The sequence below is a fragment of the Dermacentor variabilis genome, chromosome 6, assembly GCF_050947875.1.
Source record: "Dermacentor variabilis isolate Ectoservices chromosome 6, ASM5094787v1, whole genome shotgun sequence".
Taxonomy (NCBI): domain Eukaryota; kingdom Metazoa; phylum Arthropoda; class Arachnida; order Ixodida; family Ixodidae; genus Dermacentor; species Dermacentor variabilis.
The window spans coordinates 75945048-75963315 of record NC_134573.1 but is presented as its reverse complement, the minus strand read 5'-3'; the positions used below and the strand labels follow the sequence as shown (position 1 = coordinate 75963315).

Here is an 18268-nt window from a genome sequence, read left to right as displayed (position 1 = left end):
CCCAGGTGCAACAACGGGCGTCAGCGCCGAGTTCCCAACAGGTCGTACCATCGGTGCGACCACAACAACCGTTGCCATCGGTGGGATTCAAACAACTGTCTGCCAGCGGTGAGATCGCGACAACGGAGGCCAGCAGCGAAGAGATGCAGTTGACTGTATGCTGAGCAGCTCAACGACGATCCGGGAGCAGTGCAACGAGCTCTGTGTGATGACTGGTTGCCTGCAGCGGAACGACTGCGCTGAACTCTTGGCTGCGAGGTTTGGTGAGTGCGGGACTTTCTTCTTCTGAGCTTTGCCAGGCTTTTGTTAGTGTCAGAAACAGAGCTGGTAATTGTGGTTGTCGTTGCTGCCGGGTTAGATTGCGGCAAGACAATAATAGGCAGTAGAGAAAGCAGCATTCAGAGCAGCCATGGATTTGAAGTCGTTGCGCAAACCGAAATTGCTGGAGCTTGCAAGAGAGTTGGGTCTGGATGTCTCGGACAAACTCAGAAAACCAGAACTGCTAAAGGCTATTCTTGAGTTAGAGGCTGAGGATGACGAGCTGTCGGAATGCCTTGAGACTATTGAGGAGCGGTCAAAAAGACAGGAGCGCGAACTTAAAGAGCAAAAAGAGAAACATGAGCGCGAACTTAAAGAGCAAAAAGAGAAACAGGAGCGCGAACTTAAAGAGCAGAAAGAAAAAGAAGAGCGCGAACACGCTTTGGAAATGAAGCGTCTCGAGGTAGAGATGGAACGCGCTCGTAATGGAAGTCAGGCACACGGTGCAGGAGGACGCGTATTGTTCAAAATGACTGACCTGATGCGGCCGTTTAAGCTTGGAGAGGACATTGGTTTGTTCCTGGTTAACTTCGAGCGAACGTGCGAGAAGCAGGGGTTCTCTCGGGAAACGTGGCCACAGCGCTTGCTCACTTTGTTACCCGGCGAGGCGGCCGACGTAGTCGCTCGCTTGGATAGAGAGGAGGCAGAGGATTTCGACACAGTGAAATCGAGTCTTCTAAAAAAGTACCGGCTGTCAGCGGAGGCTTTCCGTCGGAAGTTTCGGGAAAATGAGAAAGGCAAAAGTGAGTCATATACAGAGTTTGCGTACAGGCTTATGTCAAACATGCAGGAGTGGCTCAAAGAAGAGAAAGCGTTTGGTGACCACGATAAAGTTCTGCAGTGTTTCGGGCTAGAACAGTTTTATAGTCGGTTACCGGAGAACGTGCGGTACTGGGTCTTGGATAGGCCAGACGTTTGTACGGTGGCTAAAGCCGCTGAGCTAGCCGAGGAGTTTGTGACGCGTCGGGCTCGCGGAGCTAAGGACGGTCAAAAGGGTGAATTTGGCTCGAAGTTTGAGAGGCCGAAGTTCACACCCATGAGAGCAAAGGGGAACACGCGTAGTGAGGATGCGAGTGAAAGCAGTCCGACCAAACGTAAAGAGACGGCGGCAGCCGAAGCCGAACGCAGAAAGCGGTTCGAGATGAGGCAAGCGCGCGTTTGTTATACGTGCCAGAAGCCGGGTCACTTTTCGGCGCAGTGTCCGGAAACAACACCAAAAGTCGTGTTTTTTTCATTATGCAGCACTGACGAGAACATGAAGCTTCTCGAGCCTTACATGCGAGACCTCCTCGTGAACGGGAAAGAGTGCCGAGTGCTTCGCGATTCCGCAGCTACAATGGATGTAGTTCACCCGTCTTACGTAGAACCCCATATGTTCACGGGCGAGTGCGCGTGGATCAAGCAAGCCGTGGAAGCTCATAGCGTGTGCCTGCCGGTAGCAAAGGTGCTTATCGAAGGACCTTTCGGAGCGCTTGAGACGGAGGCGGCAGTGTCATCTATGCTGCCCCCCCAGTACCCGTACCTATTTTCAAACAGGTCCGATCACCTCCTGCGCGAGAAGGGGCTTTTGTTTGGTGAGGCTAGCGTTCAGGCCTTAACCAGATCGAAGGTTCGGGAGCTCGCTGCAAAGGCGGTAGTTGCGGGGCCGACGTTATCGAACAATGAAAAAGGGTCAGAGGTGCAGCAAGCTCACGAACTGAATAAAATTGAGTCTGTAACGTTAAAGGCACCAGATACTGGAGAGGAAAATCCCGATGCGGGAAAGTTAGAAGAGCTATCTGCAGATTTGCTCATCGCGCCCACGTCAGACGGACTTGATAGGTTGCTAAATGTCAGCCGGTCGGCTTTGATAGCCGAGCAAAAGAAGGATGGTTGCCAAGAAAACATACGCTGCAATGTCAAGGAAGGTATCGCCAGGAAAAATGCGCGTTTTGTGGAAAGAGGTGGAGTCCTGTACCGGAAGTATCTAGACCGCAGAGGAGTGGAGTTCGATCAGCTGATCGTTCCTCAATGCTATCGTCAGGATCTGTTGCGCTTGTCGCACGGGGGTTCGTGGTCCGGACACCTAGGAGTTAAGAAAACTAAGGACCGTCTCTTGCAAGAGTACTAGTGGCCAGGGTGTTTTCGGGACGCAGACCACTTCGTGAGGTCATGTGACACCTGTCAGCGGGTGGGCAAACCAGGGGACAAATCGAGGGCGCCGTTGAAATTGGTACCTATCATTACGGAGCCTTTTAGACGGCTCGTTATTGATACAGTGGGACCTCTGCCGGTAACAGCCACGGGGTACAGACACATTTTGACTGTGATCTGCCCAGCGACAAAGTTCCCTGAAGCAGTGCCGCTTAAAGAACTCAGCTCAGTTGAGATAGTCAATGCACTACTGTCCATATTTGCGCGAGTTGGTTTCCCTGCGGAAATCCAATCAGATCAGGGCACAGTGTTTACTAGCGCTTTGACGACAACTTTTCTCGAAAGGTGTGGGGTAAAGCTGTTACACAGCTCAGTGTACCACCCACAGTCGAATTCCGTTGAGAAGCTCCACTCCGTCATGAAGCGCGTGTTGAGAGCATTGTGTTTTGAACATCAAACTGACTGGGAGCTGTGTCTGCCTGGGGTGATGTTTGCATTACGGACCGCGCCGCATGCGGCTACGGGGTTTTCGCCAGCTGAGCTGGTGTACGGTCGCTCGCTTCGGTCTCCGCTTCGCATGCTTCGAGAATCGTGGGAAGGCAGGGGCGACGACCCAGTCGTGGTGGAGTACGTGCTTAAGCTCCTCGAACGCTTAAGAAGGGCACAGGAGTTGTCAGGTGAAGCAATGGCAAAGGCCCAGCAGAGGGCCAAGGTTTATTATGATCGGACAGCCAGGGCCCGTCGTTTTGAGGTGGGCGATGAGGTCATGATATTGCGCACATCGCTAAACAACAAACTAGGCGTGCAGTGGGAGGGCCCAGCACGAATTGTTCAGAAACTGTCGGACGTTAACTACGTGGTAAGTCTGCCAGGAAAGCGGAAAGCACAGCAAGTTTACCACTGTAATCTGCTCAAACCTTATAGACAAAGGGAAGCAGTAGTGTGCATGATGGTAAACGTTCCTGAAGAGCTTCCGGTCGAGCTTCCGGGACTAGGCTCAGTGACGAACAGGGAAGACACCGGTCAAGTCATTAGTGACCTTATCAGTAAAGCACCGCTGTCGCCTGAGGAGAAAACCGAACTACACCAGCTCTTACAAGAGTTTCAAGGTCTGTTCTCTGAGAGGCCTGGTAGGACTTCTGTCCTTACTCATGACATAGAACTTACCTCCCCAGAGCCAGTACGATCCAAGGCGTACCGGGTGTCACCCCGCCAGAGCGATATTATGGAGGCTGAGGTAAAGAAAATGCTACAGCTCGGTGTTATTGAGGCAGGTGAGAGTGATTATACCTCCCCTTTGATTTTAGTTGAGGTACCGGGCAAGGAACCTCGTCCTTGCGTCGACTACCGCAGGCTTAATTCCATCACTAAGGATCAAATTTATCCGATCCCTAACATCGAGGAGCGCCTTGAGAAAGTTAGTAGCGCTCAGTTTATTTCCACCCTAGATCTTGTCAGGGGTTATTGGCAGGTTCCACTTACAGAAGAGGCTAGTAGGTATGCGGCGTTCATTTCCCCAATGGGAACATTCCGTCCTAAAGTGTTGAGTTTTGGTTTGAAGAACGCGCCATACTGTTTTTCAAGCCTCATGGATAAAGTGTTGCGGGGACAGCAAGAATTCGCTTTACCGTATCTAGACGACGTAGCGATATTCTCCGCATCCTGGTCTGAGCATATGGCACACTTGCGGGCAGTGCTAACCCGCCTGCGCGAAGCGGGCTTGACAGTCAAGGCTCCTAAGTGCCAGTTAGCACAGGCCGAGGTTGTCTACCTCGGTCACGTGATTGGTCAGGGTCGTCGCCACCCCTCTGAAATAAAGGTGGCCGCTGTGCGAGACTTCCCGCAACCGCGCACGAAGACCGATATTCGGTCGTTCTTAGGTGTCGCCGGCTACTATCAGAGGTACATCCCCAGGTACTCTGATATCGCGGCTCCCCTGACGGATGCTCTACGAAAGACAGAGCCTCAAACAGTCGTCTGGGACGAGACAAAGGAAAGAGCTTTTAGCGCCCTAAAGAGTGCCCTAACAAGCCAGCCTGTGCTACGATCGCCAGACTATACAAAAGGGTTCGTTGTTCAGTGCGATGCTAGTGAGCGAGGCATGGGCGTTGTACTGTGCCAACGGGAAAATGGAGAAGTAGAACACCCCGTCCTGTATGCTAGTCGTAAGCTGACCAGTCGTGAGCAGGCGTATAGCGCCACCGAGAAAGAGTGTGCATGTCTCGTGTGGGCCGTTCAGAAATTGTCATGCTATCTAGCCGGCTCGAGGTTTATCATTGAGACGGATCACTGCCCTCTCCAATGGCTGCAGACCATCTCTCCCAAAAATGGCCGCCTCCTGCGCTGGAGCCTCGCTTTGCAACAATATTCCTTTGAGGTGCGTTACAAAAAGGGGAGTCTCAACGGTAACGCCGATGGCTTAAGTCGAAGCCCCTAACGTAGGAATCAGCCTCAAAATTGTTTGTTACTGATGTTTTTCTTCCTGAGGCAGGATTTTTTTAACATATTGCTTTTGTTTAGTGTTTCAAAGTGATGATATGCTTTCTAGTGCAATTTTCCAATTTGTGGACGCGTTCTGAGTGATGCTAGACTACTGTAAGGAACTAGGCAGTGGTATAAAAGGGGAAAGAGCCTGGCAGGGCTTAGTGAGCGTTGTGCCGTGCTTGCTGACTGAGCGGTTGAGTTTCAGCGTAGTTCTAACGCTTGCCGGGAACGAGAACAAGAATGTGAACTCTCCCGAAGTCACTTTGCAGTGTCCTGTGCGAACCTGAGCGAGAGAACGAGGCCTTCTCTGTGCGCTGCGCTCAAGAAACGTCGAGGGACGCCCGACTTCGGTTATGAGCATCATCGAGCGACATCCCTCCGGACAGCGGATGCAGTCCCCTGTCGATCGGGATCTTCTTCCCCCGGCGGGGCGGTCTGTTACGTTTCGCCTACGACGCGCGGTTTAGCCGGCGCGACTGCAACAAAGCGGCAGACATTTTGGCCCGTTCGGCGTCGCCGCTACGCTCCCCGCCAAGCGCGTCCAGGCATGTTCCGATGCCACGTGTCTTCATGTGCGTGTGTGAGTGTATGTGCCATTGTGCCCGACCGGCGGCGATACAACAGCAGGGGTCACCTTCCCCTCCCAGCCATTGTGCCCGACCGGAGGCGATACGACAGTAGGAGTTACCTTCTCCTCCCAGCCATTGTGCCCGACCGGAGGCGATACGACAGTAGGAGTTACCTTCTCCTCCCAGCCATTGTGCCCGACCGGAGGCGATACGACAGTAGGAGTTACCTTCTCCTCCCAGTCTTTGTGCCCGACCGGCGGCGCTACGACAGTATGCGTCACCTTATCCCATTGTACAATCACGTGCTCGTCTATTGAGGGGTTCCTTCTTGCCCTCAACTGCGAGAGTATAAAAACAGCTGCCCCCGGACGCCAAAGGGAGGGCTCCGATTTCTTCTGTTGAGTAAAGTGCTCTCCCGTCTCTCTACTTCGGTCAACCTGACCGCCAACTCTTTGCGATGTTAGAATAAACAAGTTGTTTTGTTGTTTCCAGTCGACTCATGCTTTGCCGGGACCTTCGGATGCTTCCAGTTGTACCCCAGGCCGCCAGGCCAACGCTACCCTTGGGGCTTGCGACCCAGGTGCAACAACGGGCGTCAGCGCCGAGTTCCCAACAGGTCGTACCATCGGTGCGACCACAACAACCGTTGCCATCGGTGGGATTCAAACAATACAGTCTTTTTTTTAACGCGCAAGCATTAATAAATGGCAAACAATCTTTGGTGACCTAAAACTTGACCTCATGAAAAATACCTCTAACCAGGCAAAGTTGCTTGAATTAGGACTTTCATACGTTTCTGAAAATGGTATTGATTGTCTCACGCGAGTTACATAGCATTTTGAAACGTTAGTCGACTTATGTTTTGCAAGTTTTCCATTGGACAACATTTTGTATGGGGTGGTTATGTCTAACATGAGTTATAATTTCTCCCTTCTTGCACAATTTCCACTAAATAAAGATTTGAGTGAAAGCTAATGTAAGCGACAAATCGTGAATGAGTTCAGCGTGGCCATATTGTGTTCTTTGATAGCTGAGACTAACTGGAATGAGGTGTACAGAGAAACGAATCCGTCTAAGGCGTATGATGTGTTCTTAGAAAAATCCATCACAATTATTGCCAGGCATTCCCACACGTTGTCAAAAAGCACAGAAAAGCGAAAAAGGCATGGATTACCGAAGATTTGCATAAGAGTAGTAATAAAAAAATAGATTATTCTCTCGGTTCCTCAAAACAAAGAAAAAATTGAGAATTTAAGAAATTTCGCGACAGGCTCAATGTCGACCTCAAGAAAGCAAGATCTGATTATTACGAAAACAAGTTTTCCTTAGTAATGCACAACCCCAAGTTGCTTTGACAAGAATTTAATAAATTTGTAACCGGAAGAAGAGCATTTTTGCCCTCTGAGCACAAGATGAATCGACTTGTTTTCTCTGGACAATTGCTTGCCAACGGGTTAAACAAACACTTCTTGGACGCCAGCGCTATCAATAACTCGGAATGTGTACAGTCATCCAAGTCTATCCACTCGTATGTTTTCCAACTTGCAGTGAATCGCTGTTTATGACGCCTACATAGGAAGAATAAGGTACAGACCTATTAAAAGCGTTGACGTTTGTTCGCCAGTAGACGACGGTACTAGTCCCATTCCGATCAAAGCCTCTCTCGATTTTATTGTCAGTCCACTTACTTATATATGCAACAGAATGCTTCTTACTGGCATATTCCCCGACAGATTGCCACGTGCACGTGTACAGTAAATTTTAAAGGTGAAAAAAAAAACGATTTTAACAATTATAGACCAATTTCTGCATAGCCCCTTTTTTCTAAAATTTCTGAGCAAGTAATTTACAAAAGAAAAAACAGCTTTTTAAAGGATAAAAACGTAATTTGTAAACAGCAGTACGGATATCAAACGGGCAAATCCACTGAAACAACTCTATTAGATATTAGGGATAACATACTTTCAAACTTTGAAAAGAAGCTGTATACTAATGCTATGACGTAGTAGTTCTGCGGAAACCCGCAAGGTGGAGAGAAGCAATGAATAAAGGGAAAACGAGACATCCACCCGTTCGTAGCAATTGCTACAAAGGAAACCCATACGGGTTCCTCGAAAGAAAAGCCTCATAGTTGAAGAAAAATTCGCCCTGGTCCGGGACTCGAACCCGGGACCACCGCCTTTCCGGGGCAGCCGCTCTACCATCTGAGCTAACCAGGCGGCTAGCAGATGGCAGGGCGAAGTCGAATTTGTCGACAACACGAAGCAAAGGCAAGAGTTTGTCAAACTCTTGCCCCGGAAAGGCGGTGGTCCCGGGTTCGAGTCCCGGACCAGGACGAATTTTTCTTCAACTATGAGGCTTTTCTTTCGAGGAACCCGTATGGGTTTCCTTTGTAGCAATTGCTACGAACGGGTGGATGTCTAGTTTTCCCTTTATTCATTGCTTCTCTCCACCTTGCGGGTTTCCGCAGAACTACTACGTCAAACTCTTGCCTTTGCTTCGTGTTGTCGACAAATTCGACTTCGCCCTGCCATCTGCTAGCCGCCTGGTTAGCTCAGATGGTAGAGCGGCTGCCCCGGAAAGGCGGTGGTCCCGGGTTCGAGTCCCGGACCTGGACGAATTTTTCTTCAGCTATGAGGCTTTTCTTTCGAGGAACCCGTATGGGTCTCCTTTGTAGCAATTGCTACGAACGGGTGGATGTCTCGTTTTCCCTTTATTCATACTAATGCTATCTTTACTGATTTCCGCAAAAGGTGTGATTCCATCAAACATGACATACTACTTTTAAAAATACCAGAAATGTACGGAATTCGTGGACTGTCTGGCCAACTTATAGAAAATTACTTGAGTGGAAGAAAACAGTACGCACAACTTCATAAAAATCGGTCTGAGACGGGCAATATAAAATATGGTGTTCCTCAGGGATCAATTCTTTGTCCTTCGCTCTTTATTATATAGATAAATGCTATTTTAAATATACCTTTAGCCCCAGATATCGTTATTTATGCAGACGATACGTTTTGTTTTCCGGATCTGATCTTGCCTTGCTGCAATCACAAGCTTAGCGAGTTATATGCATGGCTGAATATTAAAGGAATAGCGCCTAATGTAAACAAAACACAATATATGATTTTCGCTCCTAAAGCTATAAACCATAATATCAAATTACGCATCAACAATACTGAAATCATGTCAACAAATGCCTGTCGATTCCTTAGTGTTTGCTTAAAATCTGATTTAAGCTGGTCCGACCATGTCATCCATGTACGTTTGAAGGCATCTTGGTCCATAGGCTTGATGTACCGGATGAAACAGCATATAGCGATGCGTTTGAAGAAACAATTATATTTTTCAGTAATTCATTCACTTCTTGTGTACTGTCACTTAGTTTGGGGATTAGGCAACAAGACTGATTCGGAACGGCTCTTCGCAATCCAAAAAAGAGCTTCGCGTTTAGTGTGTCTTTCAATATCTGTACCAGACAGCTGTAAAAAATCTTACCATACGCCGACCTCTACAGTCTCTTCCTAGAAATTTGTTTATTGTCAAATCAAGAATACTACCCGCCGCGGTTGTTCAGTGGCTATGGTGTTAGGCTGCTGAGCACGAGGTCGCGGGATCGAATCCCGGCCACGGCGGCCGCATTTAGATGGGGGCGAAATGCGAAAACACCCGTGTACTTAGATTTAGGTGCACGTTAAAGAACCCCAGGTGGTCCAAATTCCCGGAGTCCTCCACTACGGCATGCCTCATAATCAGAAAGTGGTTTTGGCCCGTAAAACCGCATAATTTAATTTTTAAATGAAGAATAGCTTCAAACTTTTCTTCCAAAAATATTTAAAGCGTGATGTAGTATATAATTTACGGACGAATATATTAGTTGGACAGACTCCGGTCAACCTATGGCACGCGAACAATGCATAATCAAATAATATCCTTTCGTAATAGATATCCCTCTGTATTTGATCACGCTCTAAACAGTAAAACTATTTGACAATAAAAAAGAAAATAAAAGCACTCTTGTGAAAAATATCCGTTCCTACCTGATATTATTTGGTGCTTGAACTGCTGTGTAATAGGTAATGAAATTCATCGTTGTATGTAATGCATATCTTGATTTGTGATTATGATCTCATCCCATATATTCATATTTATATGGTGACACAACGTAATGCTCCATATTGCATGACTTGTTACTCTGTGTGGATTATTCAATTCAGTTCATAATGTATGTCAAGTGAACAATCTCTTGTGTTTCCTATGCATTATAATACCTTTGTTTTGTTCTACTTCTTTTGTATGATATATAATCATTGCACACTGTATTTGATTTGGCTAAAGTGCTGTCTGAAGTGTGCTCCCGAGGCGAAAGCCTTGTCAGGAAACACATGTTTTCTTTTACCACGCCTCGTGTACATATACGACATTGTATTTATGTCGGAAATAAAGATTGGTTGATTAATTAATTAATTATCTTACTTTTAGGAGCTTTGGAAGTAAACTTAATAGACCGAATTCTTTATTAATTTAGCGATGTTGAAGTGTAAATAATAAAAACAGTCAAAAGCGTTCAAGGTATTGTGGCTGAAACGACACTTATGCAAAAAGAAATTTGAAAACGTACAATTTTTCAGCTTTTTCACCGAACGAATTCGACGCAACAAATTCTTATGTCTGTTTACCTATTATGCCACATGAAAGAACAACGCTAGTAAAATATTCAAAGTTAAGACTAATCAGTCTATGTAGTTTCACATTTCAATAGAAAAAAATTTACTCCAACCAACTACTGCTTCTTCGCTAAAACAAAAGTGCTTACGTCACCAAATCTTTTCTCGAGAAAAATACTTTGGTGAGCACTTATTCACACAACCGCTCACGAGCCCATTTCTTTTCCAGAGAATCGGCGATGGTCGATTTTGGGGTCTCGGATGTTTCGCGTGCAATGAATGACCCGGACGTAAGAAAATTATGGATTACGTGTACTGCTTGATTCTCCATTAACAATGAACTGTATAATCTTGCTTGTTTGACCTGTGCTTTTTTCTGTTTGGGCAATTGAGCCCTCTCGGTCAATTGTCTACTTATCAAAGATATATGCAGAGAAAGATGCAGAGTGCCGTACACACGAATACCACCTCAAACAGCGGTAACAAAATGCGCAAAACCAGCGAGTGTGCAACACTACCAGACCAACCATTATACCCAAGGCTAGGTCATATTGCCCACAACACAATGAGGACGATGTTACCTCTGATTTTACTAGTGCGACTACTCGGTCGCATGCTTTGATTAATGACACCACCGCTAATATTTCCGTTGCACTGTGGAAGGTAGAGTTTCCCTTCTGTAAAATAATTATAGGTGTTCGGTGATAATAGCACCTAGTAACAGACGTTATCCCAAGTTGGCATTAAACGGACAGAAACTGATGGACAGGAAAGTGCGTGGAAGAGCCAAAGAAAGTTCTTCAGCAGCAGCAGCAAGATCCTATTCGTTGTCCACTGCATGACGAAAGCGTTTTCCTGCGATGTCCAATTACCGGTGTCCTGCGCCACCCGATTCCAACCTTACGCCTGCGAATTTCCTCAGTTCATCACCTCACCTAGTCTTTTGACGTCTTCGACTGCGCTTCCCTTCTCTCAGCACTCATTGTGTAACTCTAATGGTCCAGCGGTTATCTGTCCTACACACTACATGGCCTGCCCGGCTCCATTTTTTTCTCGTAATGTCAATTAGAATATCGGCTATTCCCGTTTGTTCGTCATGCACACCCCTCTCTTCCTGTCTCTTAATAGAGAGTTTTAGAATAGGGGCCCCAAACGTTTTGGGGCCCCAAAGAAATAGCGTCGAAGCCACTGCGCATGCGCAAGACGCAAACTCCGTTTGGGTTTTGCGTTGGGAACGCTATTTCACCGATTTAGCGGGAGCCCAAATAGCGGCCCCAAAAGCTTTGCGTCGGCAAACATGGCGGCACCCATCGAAGCGACGGCTCTAACCTAGCACAAAACTGGGTTCGATTCGCGGTAACGCGTGAAGTTCCCAAGCTAGGAGAAGTGAGTGCGGTTATCGCTTTCTCTCAACTAGCGTGTGTTATGAAGATTGACTCATTAGACGCCGCTGATTTTGAATTCGATTGTGGATTTTATGGCTCGTAGGCCTAACACGGCTAAGCTTGGCTCGTGAAGGCTAGTAAAGTTGGTTTGCTCAAAACTAAGCGCAACTAATCGTTTGCTGCTTACAGAGAATAACCTCTAAATTGTACTTAAACGCGAATACACGCAAGTAAAAATTATTATTCCTATCATAAAATGGTATATTTTATTTAATTATTTCTAATAGCTTTTCTTTGACGCCGTAGTGGCGCTGTCAGCGCAAGACGCTATCCGCAAACGTCAAACCCTATTCTAAAACTCTTCACTCCTACGTGCCCCAACGCTAACACCCGCAAAGCTCTTTGGGGCCCCAAACTATTGGGGCCCCTATTCTAAAACTCCCTAATTACTCCTAACATTCTTCGTTCCATCGCTCTTTGCGCTGTCCATTAAAAAAATTTATGCAAGAACTACTTTGGGAATTGTATAAGTATGTGTAAGCATTGTGCCACTTGCTAACCTCCACGCAGCCCGGTGTCAATATAAAAGTTATGAAACTTGACCCGACCAGTTTAAACGACAGCGCTGCACCGACACGAACTGCTGCGACCAGCGGCGCAATGGGAATTGATGAGGCAAGCAAATTACTACAAGGGGCGGCGCCAGGTACGTTGATGACGTTCCGATCATTATAAGCCGTTATCGCTCTTTAGCGGCTTATCCATGCGCGTCTAACCATTATGAGCCACAACCAACCGTACACCAGCGGCGGTTGCGTATGGCGAGGCCGCACGGGCCTTCATCTTGAAAGCGATTTGTGATGGGGACACAGTGCAGCGAGTGCTGATAGCTTCGTGTGCGCTGTGTTCTCGCTGTTTATTTAGCGTTGAAGCGAGAAACATCACGAAAGTCAATTCGCTCGCTGCTGCGGGCTCTATCTTGAAAGCTATTGTCTCACGTTAATGGACGGTCGTTTTCACTCGTTGGGTAGGCATAGAAATGCTTACGCATATAGATATCGCAGCTAGCGTACTTTTCTGTCGATTTGCTTGTTTCTTGTGATTTATTGCATGCTCCAAACATAGTGAGCACATTGGGAGCACAAATATTAGAATCAAAAAGTAAATTTTGGAGGTTTACCAAGCAAAACCAAAATTTTATTGAGAGGCACGTTCTTGTGGGAAGCTCCGTATTACTCCTGTCCACCTGGAGTTATTCATCGTGTATTGAATGCATGATACAGGAGCCTTTCCTGCATTCCACCATCAGAATGCTCCCGCCACTGCCGGGATCGAACCCACAACCCACAGCGGAACACCACAGTCCGTGAGGCACCGCGGCAAGTTTAAGCACGTACGAAGGCGAAAGCCTTAAGTGGCGCGTTGTGGCGTTGTTCTTGGAAAAAAACGCGGCGTCTAGTCGAGTGGTACAAAAAACCACGTGATCTCCGAGCGAGGACCGAGCGGAAAGGGAAACGGGTGGCGCGCGCAGACAGAAAAAGAAGACACATGTCATGTGACCTTCTCCGAGCGAGTGGCGGGTGGAAAGGGGAACAAGTGGGGCTCGCTGACAAAAAAAGAAAGCTGGTGCTGCGTCCTTGACGTCACGCGGCGGCGGCGGCGGAGGTTGTGGGAAGAGTCGACTGCGAAGCGAGAGACGGCAGTGGGTGGCGCTCGCCCGGCGCCTGGCGGATGGCGCGGTAGGGCTCGGAAGGATGCTCGCCAAGCGAGAAACGAGATGCAACGTGCAAAGTGGCGGGAGCAAGGTGTTCCACCACGAGTGTTGCTATGCCTTGCTTAGAGGACGCAACGTAATTGCGTTCTGCTCGTGTTACACATTTTTAACACTTGCTGGCGACAAGCATGGTGCATCTTTAGGGAGTGCATTAAGTGCTCGCATTTGTCGCTGGGGGCATCGACCTAAAGCTTCATGCGTACTTGACGTTGCGGCTCGTTTTGTCTTGCAAAAAAGTATCACCCCTCCGATCGCATAACTTACTGCATTACCAAGTGTGCAGCAGGCATTCGCCCTTACGTGTTACAGGAGTGTAACACGCTGCCGAACTTTCTGTCACGTTGTAGTGGCAGAGAAGAACACAGAAAGCGAGAGAGGTATCAAGGGGAAATGCCTCAGCCTGCACCACTAATGTATCGCAGGCAGCGAACAACACAGTAGCAAAACTGCGAATCACAAAACTAACTTTTTGGGGTGAACCTCTGCCCACAAAAGCAAGTGACACTCGAGGCACAAAGACCGCGGCAAGCAGAGTCTGCAATCGCCCAAATCTCATCTGCGGATCAGGCGCGTCCGCTTTCGTACATCCCCCTTCGAAGGTTCTTATGTAATCGGTGGTGCCCAATGCCTCCCAGAAAGTTGTGCACAGTTCGCGTTGCGCACACGTTCAGATTACGCACGGTTCGGAAACAACAGACCAATCATGTAGAATTAAGGATAACCTTCTAGTAAGTTCCAAATCTGTAGGCGCGTCTTGCGCTGAGCGATAACTTTAAGTTAGCGGAGAAAAGGATAAATAAGTACACCTTTCAATATAGAAGCTCGTCAATGCATCAGTAAATTAATATTATTATATAGGCTATGCTAGCTATGTTACACAGGGGGTTTGTGTACTTTTGTGAACACTTCTTTTCGCGAGCAAAGAGAGCAAGCAAAAACGCCGTTAAAAGAAATTTGCCAATTACCCTTACGTTTAGTAACGTGTTTTGCTGGGCCAATTGTTCATGCTGAACGGATAGGAGGTTCCAAGAAGTACGGACGCGAGCACAAGGAAAAGGAAAGGACAGGACAACGCTGGACTTACACCTTTTACGTTTCGCGATTATGGTCTGCATTTATATTAGAACTTGAAGACAACCGTCTTGGAAGACAATTCCGTTTTATCTACCATTCGTAAAGCATTTGTGTTCATAGATGTTCATTAAGTTTTGCAATCTATATTTTCTAATTTCGATGTGACGTACCTAACTCTGTACTGCGCGCCAGTACAGAAGCGAAGTGAAGCTAATGACAGCTACACTCCTTCAATCGCCTGGCAAAAGCAAGATTGGCTACCTTTTTCACCATCCACTCGGATGCGTCACGTGGTATGTTGACCTTTGTATTGAAATTGCCGCCACTGAAAGCAAAATCTGCGTGCCTGATGCTAAGTTTGATTATTAATACTTCAGAACCGAAACGCCTTAAGAGTGTGAGTAAATAGGGGGTTGTCCTAGAATAGGTTTGTCGTCAAGTTTGTATATCCCAAATATTTATCGTAAGCACGAATACTGGTAAGATTATTAGTATTTTCTTCTTGTTTCTGTATTTGATGATTCTACTTGTTCGCGAAAACTGTGTTTGTGAATCCTAAGCTACACCTGAAAACAGTATACGCGTACCTATTGTACCCTATTTAATAATATAGATATTTGAACTTTGAGGATCCTATATAAAGGTGTACATTTTCAAAGCCCTACAGGCAACCGCCCCCCTCCCCCCCAGTTCTTCTCCTTTAATAAATATAACATTAGCGTAACCGTAATAGGAGAGTCCATCAGTGGAAGAAATCATGAATTAATGAAAAGTCAGGTCCAAGAACTAGCTTGAGGAACGGCCGGAAATTCGCTTAAGAAAAATTCGGGGTGGGCTTAATTTCCGACCTCCCAGAATTTCCTCGCTGGAATCAATTTGCGGTACTTATGTCTGAAACATTACTGTCGCATTTGGTAAACAGTGGCTCGGATACTACAAGGCACATATATTCTACCCGAAAACATGTACAACATTCACTTACCGCCCACAATCAGCCACAGGTCTCATTGATGGATATTTTTTGTCGCGCATTTCTTTACTGAGTGATCTTGAGTGTGGTCCACATTGTTTTGCTATTCTAAACAATCGCAAGGTGCCTCTTATTTTACACTTATACTGCTATACCTAGCTTCGTATTAATTTTATTCTCTTGTATACTACGTATAAGCGTTTGATTCGTTTCTTTCTTGGTGTGTGCCTTCATCCGTGGTATTGTGCATATTCTCATGGTATTATTAATGAATAAGTAAATAAATAGATTTCAGCTAGCTGTGAAAAGCAAATACAATGCCAACATACTGTTCCAGCTTCTTCGTAAGCTTATTACTGACTGTGGGATACCGGCTATGGCAGCCACAACGTTGGTAGCGACATCCTGTGGCCCAGAATTAAACTAGAGAGCAAGCTGAGCTAATGCCGCAAGGACCTAGCTACCTTACTCTACTTAAACGCTAATGTAAAGCGTCCGCAGCAACATACAGTAGAGTCCCTTTAAGATGAACTCGAAGGGACCATGAAAATTTGTTCGTCTTATCCGAAGAATAATTGGCGGCATAACCAGGTGCATCGAAATATCTTGCTTCAAAACGGTAAATGACGTAGACACAAAACGGAGGGCAAATAACATAAAAAGCATTTACTTGGCAGAACATAATAGAAAACTGTTTTCTTGAAAACTTGCTTGGTTTCATCCAGCCCGTGAAGGACGTTTCGCGCTTCAAGGCAAATCGGCTAGCTGCCACAAACGATGTCATTTCACCTAATGACCTTAAACATCATTCTGTGCCTTTGTGCTCCTGGAAAAAGTTCACTAGGGAGCGAAACAGTGCATCTGCCGCCTCACAGGTCGTGGGTGCAGGCTCCAAGCTAGCGAACTCGGCGGCGCGCGGTCGCGCAGGCTTCAACTTGAAAGCAATTTGCTTTGGGGGCACAGTCTAGGTGGGCCGATGGCTCGAAACTTTGCATACGCTGTGTTCTGACCACTCAATTTGCGTTAAAGCGATACACTGTGCGAAGATCACTTCGCTCGCTACTGCTGCCACAATTCCTCGCGCCACAGTTCTGACAGAGAGCGTCCTCGGTCGTCAAGTGTTATGTGTTCATGTTAGCCTGTGCGCGCTGACTCCATGCTTGTTATTTTAGTTAGTAAGCGAATAAAAGAAACGTTGTACTCCGGTGGCTGCGGCGTATGGCGTGGCTGCGAGAGCCCTGTCTTGAATACAGTCTGCGATGCGGACAGTCTACGCGCACCGAGGGCCAATTGCTTCGTGTCCGCTACAGGACCAACACGCTCGCGTGTCACCCATGACGAAGCGAAACGCCACTGAATCTGTTTCCTCCTCTTGTTTTAGTCTCTGTCCACGGGCGATGTGAGCCGCAGGCCTGCCGTAGGGTGCCATGATGCGCGTGCCCCCGAACGCGGCTCATCGAGGCACCGTAGCCTCCGGGATCGCTAGCGTTGACAGTCACCCCGAATGTTCGTCTTTATAGAAGAGCACGTCTTAGGCGGTTCGTCTTAAGCGGATTTTTTATCATTGAGTTTATGGAAAACCCAACAAAAGTTAGCAACATTTTTCGTTATATTCGAGAATTTGGCTTAACCTAGTTCGTCTTAACGAGAGTTTCCTGCAATTGGTAACTCGCAGTCGCTTCGCGATTTTCTTCAACGAAATCACTCGCGCGGCATAAAAACATTTCAAACGTATTGCACTTGCGCAAAGCGTAAAAAGATTTTCCTACCAGCCTTGCTAGAGCCATCCACACGGTAATTCCTGTTTTATCACGCGGTACTGCTGCCGGTAATATGGCAATCTGTGAACGGTAATTGAGTTTGCAAACAAGCTAACAATAATGTCGAGCGGGATACCTAAAAACACTAGTCTTGGCAAAGTGTCAGGCGATTGAACACTCCCCCTGACTCTGTCCTGACGCAATCAAAGCACAGATGTAGGCTAAAACATTCGGCGTGTGCTCTACAACTTTACGATCGCCGCAGTATGAATCTACCGGCAACTTTATCACCCAGGCTTGCTATTAATGTGGCACGCAGCATTTTTACTTAACAAGAAAGTGACGCAGCTGAATGTCTCTAAGTACTCCGGCTAACCGATATATATATATATATATATATATATATATACACGTTGGGTTTAAAGGTGCATAAGCAACTAAGGCCATCATGCGCCAATCGCCATATATCTATATTGAAACCTACAGTTACGCTAGCCGTTTCTAAGCAAAACTGATTTATTCTGGGCGAACCTGTGCCCGTCAACACCAAAGACTCAGCACTCGGCATACCCGCCGAGGTTGCTCAGTGGCTATGGTGTTGGGCTGCTGAGCACGAGGTCGCGGGATCGAATCCCGGTCATAGCAGCCACATTTCGATGGGGGCGAAATGCGAAAACACCCGTGTACTTAAATTTAGTTGCACGGTAAAGAACACCAGGTGGTCAAAAACTCCGGAGTCCTGCACTACAGCGTGCCTCATAATCAGCAAGTGGTTTCGGCAAAAACCCCATAATTTTTTTACACTCAACAAAATAAGAAAATGGCTGTCCAGCTTCGACTCTTCGAACGTCGCGCTCTTCTTTTGCTCCTCCTGTCACGTGACATCCATCAGATTCTCGAGCACGAGCGAGCGGTCTGTGAGCACGTCGTGTGGGCACGTGAGGCGCTGCGTTGCCTTGCGGTGCCTTGCTTCACGGTTGTAGTGCGGCGGCTCTTTGGGACACAGCTAAGATGCGGCAGGCGTGTTTTAGTTCTCGTTATACTGGCATCATTAGTCCCCCTCCGAAGAAGCATCGTCCCTATGCGTAGAAAAGACCTAGAGAGGCCAACAGTTTAGAAGAAACATAGCTG

The 18268-nt window shown here is 47.1% G+C and overlaps 1 protein-coding gene and 1 non-coding gene across 2 annotated transcripts in view; both read right to left on the bottom strand.

Moving 5' to 3' along the window:
• LOC142584228 (uncharacterized) overlaps nucleotides 1-18268 on the bottom strand; it is a 254736-nt gene that overhangs the window by 149667 nt on the left and 86801 nt on the right. The window lies entirely within an intron of this gene.
• On the bottom strand, nucleotides 7649-7723 carry TRNAS-GGA (transfer RNA serine (anticodon GGA)). Its single transcript has one exon. It is a non-coding gene; the product is annotated as a tRNA-Ser (tRNA).